We start from the raw sequence: 6,059 nt of genomic DNA, 5'->3' as shown, positions 1-6,059 counted from the left end.
TCCAAGATGAGCTTCAACATTTCCATTTCTTCCTAGCATTTGGCAGGATCTATAAAACTTTTTAATCTTTCAAGTTTGGAAGTTCATTTGCCTACTTATCAAATGACAGAAAATATTACAATATAAACTTATTCCTGTATTTCAATTTGCAATCAAAACTGACTGTGCCCTAAAGGTTCTTGTTCTGGGAAATATATCCCCTTAAAAGGGGGCTTTTATATTATTAAACTTACCTTGCCCTCAGACCTTTGACTTGTTTGTAGCTGTAGTTTTTGCAGGTGTCTAAAGCCGTCTCTGTTACTAATTCAGTTAAAAATATATTATGTGAGATTTAAGAGAAAATATTTGTTCATCAAGATTTGAAATAAGATTCTAATCTACTGGCATAGAACGTTGAAATATTGTCTGTGTATTTTCAGGGTGAATACAAAAAGACTTTGTCTTTGAAGAACTCTGTAAAGTAAATTTTATGTATATGGTTAGTTAGTTAGTTCACTGTCAAGGTACAACTATATCAGACAGACCCAATGTCAGCACTTGGCATTCTGGGGCAGCTGCTGAAGTCCATGACTTTTTAGGGGCCTGTAGAGGAAGAGAGACTGTTTATCTGAGCAGCCCTGGATGGCTCTACCTGAGCTGCTATATTAATTTCCCACAATGCCCCTGACATAGCATCATCTGGGGACATTATGGGAAATTAAAATAGTGGCTATTCTCAGTCACCCAGTTCTGCTCGGAATGCTCTAGCTTGCTGCCGCCAGGTAAGTTTCAGAGGACACACCCAGAGGTCACCTTACCAGCGCGTTCTCTTGAGCCACTTCTGACAGCAGATGCCTTTGACAATGCTACTTCTAGCTCTTGTGAGGCACCTGGTCACGCAAAGACTGTTGCATTGTGAGGACAGAGAGATAAAGCCAAGGCAGAATTGCTTTGCTACCTCTGTGCGTGGATTTTTATGCTCACAGAGCTGCAGAGATCAGTTCAAAACTTCATCACACACAAATGGCCTTGGAAGATGGGTTTGATGCCCTTCTTTCCAGGCATAGGATCTCCCTCCCACCATTTCTGGCTGAAAGTTTGCCCAAGGTCATCCAGGAAGTTCAGTGCTTAGGATGGATTGGAACCTATCCAACACTAGCCACTAATGGTGCCCTGACTGCCTGCTACTCCAATCAGTTTTGCATGGTTGCTGAGTTGAGTGGCTGCTGCAGGATTGCAAAATCTAGACTAGCACTGTAGGAGGCTGTACTACAACCAGGCTTTCCCAGCAATGTATGTGAAAAGGACCCAAAGCTACCAATACTTCTCTATAATTTGGCCCAACTCAGTGCAGACAACGCAGGCAATAAACACTAAGATCAGATGAGCTTCAAATCAGCCTTACTATCCACACAACCTTACTTTGTGATAATAATTGCTTTTGCTTATATAATTCATGCCACTATAATCTGGTTTGCTGCCAAAAAGGCACAATCTAATAAAAATTAAACACTTTAAATTTCTATTGGGTGTGTTAAATATTGTTCTATTGGGGAGGATGTGGCCCATTTGGATCCCTTCCAATTGGGATTCAGGCCTCACCCCAGGACTGAAACTGCCTTGGTCATACTGGTCGATGATCTCCGGCGGGCTAGGGACAAAGGTGAGAGCTGTTTTCTAGTTCTACTGGATCTCTCAGTGACTTTTGATACCATCAAGCACAACATCCTTCTGGACTATCTTGAGGGGTTGGGAGCTGGGGGCACTGTTATACAGTGGTTCCGCTCCTTTCTCCTGGACCGTGTCCAGAAAGTGGTGGTGGGGGATGAGTGTTCAGACCCCTGGGCTCTCTCTTGTGGGGTGCCTCAGGGTTCCATCCTCTCCCCCATGCTTTCTAACATCTACATGAAGCTGTTGGGAGAGATCATCAGGGGGTTTGTGTTGAGTGTTCATCAATATGCAGATGATACCCAGCTCTACCTGTCTTTTAAACCAGAACCAGTTAAGGCAGTGAAATGGGCACATACACCAAAAGAGATAAATGTCACAATTCAATGTAAACACACATTACTTTAAATAAATAAAGTGTTTAGCTCTTAATATCTATTGAAAATCAACATTTGTTAGGATAATTCATAGTGGACACAGTGCGTTTTCAAGAAGGCACCACATTGTAAACATTCCCCTCCCATTCCTGTTCTTATTGAACACAGCAAAATACTAGCATCCAGCAAACACCTTTCTTTCACAACAAGCAGTAAAACTGCAATAGTTTAAATGTATTTGTTTAAATCCAAATCCAAGTGATACATCAAATGAATGACTGTTACTTTCAACAACTGGGGAAAATGCAGATGGTTATAATCACAAAAGATTGCATGCAACGCATATATTAATTTCCTTTTTAATAGTAGTGCCATTGCTGTTATACATAAGTACTAAGGTAACTGAGTCTAAAATAAACAGAGAAATTTACACAGGAAATGATAGATGAATTACATAGGAGTTGAATGTAGACTTCAGTAAAAATGAAGGTTTCTAAAACAATTTAATTTCCTCTCAAAGGGTTCATGCACTTTCTCTCCATTATGATCCAAAACTGTATTCTCATACATTATTTTACATAGTGCGTGTCCCAAATTAGCTCATCTTTATTCATATGAAACTGCCTCAATTACTTAGGCTTCCCTGCTAATGCCTATACTGTATATGATGTGCATACTACTGGACATTGGCTATGACATGTTACAATTTGAAGTACAGGAGCTCTCATGTCAAACCCCGTAATCACACCCTAAAGCGGTCCATATCCATGACTCCTAAGAGAATAAAAAATACAGTAAGCTGTACTAATATTTCCAAAAAAGCAGCAATACATAGCACAACACCCATTTTATTGGTATTTCATGGATGTTGGACTATGATGCTGGTCTAAGACTGTGAAGATTTGTGTTTATATCCATGATCCGTCATGAAGTTTGCAGAGTGAGCTTGGGTCAGTTACTGAGTCTAGCCTATCTAACAAAAATGTGCTAGACCCACCATCCAAGCTTACACCACTGACAAATACTTTGTTAGCAGCATATGTCATCACTCCTCTTATGAAAAGGTACTGGAGATGTCTTGCTGATGTTCCTACTCCACTGCATTACTGAATGTAAGGTTATCAGTGGCTGCGCGCGCACACCCACCCACAAACCCACCCACAAAAATGGGAAGAGCACAGAAGGTGCAAAGTGCATTTCTATGGGTGCAGGTCTTTGAAGGGTATTCCACAAGAGCCTTTCCAGCTTAGTATCATTCAGATGTTTTGGATTACAACTCTCACCAACCTTAACCAGTATTTAAAAACACACAGAGACATTTTCCTAGACCCCTGACAATTCTATAATAAAATTAACAATTCATTTGTCTCCATTATGAATGATGAAAGAATAGGGGGCAAAACTGAACCACTTTCTTTGTTAATATGACTGAAAAATGTGAATGTAGTTAATCAAAATGTGCCCTGAAGGATTTTTTTGCCTTCCATTTTATTAGGTCATTTCAAAGTTCAGCATAATAGTGCTTAACTCCAAAATAAATATGAATGCTGCTTAGCTTACAAGAGGCTCCCCAATGTTGGTTGTCCCTATGCCTCGGCAAAAAAAAAAAATAGATCTACAGTCAAGCCATTAATCATTGATATGATCAAATACAGTTCAGCAATTTCTTTCTTCCAAGTACTTAAAACAAGTTGTTATCAAGCTCATTTTGATACATTTGTATCAAATATTTTATTTATTATTTGATTTATATTCTAACCCTTAACAAGTTCCCAGGGCAGCTTACAAAAGAATTAAAATTACAAACAAAACATACTAAAGCAAAAATATTAAAACAACATTCAAACATCACAGTGTAAAAGAGCAATATAGAAGAAGCAGAGTTATCAAACACCAAACAGCTTAAAAGCAACAATTAAAAACCCTGGGAAAATAAAATGGTCTTTGGCTGGTGCTGAAATGCTGTCCAGTTTGGCACTAGAAGAGCCTTCTGAATAAAACATTGGATAAAGAGTGGAATTTTAGTAGATCTGAATGCAAGAAGAGATAAGATTTTGTGACTTCCAAGTACAACAGCAACACATTCTGCATCCTGTCTGTCTTAAACACAGTATTTGCTGTGATCCGTGTAGCTATGAACATGAGAAAAAACCCAAAGTGCTATATTTTATAGTTCTGTGTCAGTATCTACACATCTAATGTGATCAAGCAATTTTAAGATACTCAGTCTCATAGCACAATTCTATGCATGTTTACTCAAAAGTAAGTTCCACTGTATTCAGTAGGATTTGTTTGCACAAAAAAGTTGTGCAAAACTGCAGCCTGGAGAAAATCAAAGAAAGACTAATTTTTAATCCATTTTATCCATGTGTGTAACACTTCATTTGCAGACACCTTTACAATCTTTTTACTTCTGAGATATCATTCCAATATCATTCCAATATTATGTATGTCATATTTTGTTTTCAATAAACCAATAAACCAATACTATAAAATAGTACAATTGAAAAACAGTGTAGAACAGGTAGGGCTATTCATCCTGTCTCCATTTTAATATGGTCCTAAAAAAAAGAGAAGAGGAAAAAATGGCTGTGCCAGCACACCAGTAAGCGTGCATGTCTCTTTTCCACAATCTGCCTCAGATGTATAACCTCCCACTAGGAGACCCAGATCTACATCTACTGTAAAAGAACATCGCCACCGGCATAATTATAAAAGCGTAAGTCAGACAGAGCAATGAGATAGAAGTATTCCAGGTAAATCCCTGCTTCCCTTCACTCAGTCAGCTGTGCTAAAACATTTAGAACTACAGAAAATCTACAGAGTCCATCATGCAAGTTTAGTACAAATCATATAAACAACCTGAACTTGGAAGATGAGTCTAGAGGTTGATTTTTTTGGGGGGGTTGGTCATTTTATAAAGCAACATATATACTTATGGAGGAACTGGATAGTTCAAAAGTATTGATGAGTAAATATGTGGAGCAATTCTAAGTCCTAAACATACAATGCGTGTGTCTACAATTGCATCCACATTCAGACTTAAAATGTATACAAAATATGAGAACAATACTGCAGTTGTAGCACTGTTTTATGTAACTAGTTACTCAAGAAAGCTATTGCTCCTGCTCACCAAAGTTGCCATTGCAGTTTAACTAACTTTAAAATAATCCAGAAATATAGAAGAATGCTGAAAGGTAAACAGTATGTTTTCACTTAAGTTTATACAACGAATTTAGACACAGTGCAGACTTCAGGAGCATAAATGAATTCCTGTGCATGCATGATTCTTACATCTGCATCATATCATTCACACAGTTTTCCTGTAATCTTTTATCTCTGCAACATACCATATTCAAACTGCGAAACACTGAGAATAATTCCAAGCTTTGTGGCCTTGTCATGCTTATTTTCAAAAGGTGTTCACTGTATACCATTGTACTATTGTATTGTGCAATATTGTTCAAAATAAAAACTGGCTAGACATTGTGTTGATTTTAAAAACAAGGAACCTCCAAGCTGGAAGAGTTTTTGTATATTAACTCCAACATATCATAAAGTGATAGCTTCAAATCACTGAGAATGCATTGCAGAACAATACTGTTCAATGAAAGTGGCTTCCCTTTTCAGCAGTGCACCAATCACTTACATTTTGATTCAAGCATTATCAGTTACCTACCGGTAAGTTCCTTGAAATCTTAAGACTAGACCACATTTTAAATTTGTAGTACTTAAATCAGGAAATAAACTAGTCTTGTGGGACAGTTTATACACTTACAGGGTATTTATACTTGAACAGAATGGAGTTGATAGAAGTGGGTGCCCAGACCTCTATCTGTACCCTATGAAAGGGTGTTAGGCTCAGCTTACTTGCATCCATTGGCTTGACTAAAATAAGATGCTAATTTGTTTTAGAGCAACAGGTAAAGAGCGACAACTAAGAGGAATTATGGACACTTAAATAGTTGGTTTCTGAAATTATTGAAAAGTATGTTCCAATTATGAGATTTTTCTATTCCCAATGTAAAAATAAAG

This window comes from Podarcis tiliguerta (genome assembly GCF_965153285.1).
Source record: "Podarcis tiliguerta genome assembly, chromosome: 7".
Lineage (NCBI taxonomy): Eukaryota > Metazoa > Chordata > Lepidosauria > Squamata > Lacertidae > Podarcis > Podarcis tiliguerta.
This window is presented reverse-complemented; position numbering follows the sequence as displayed.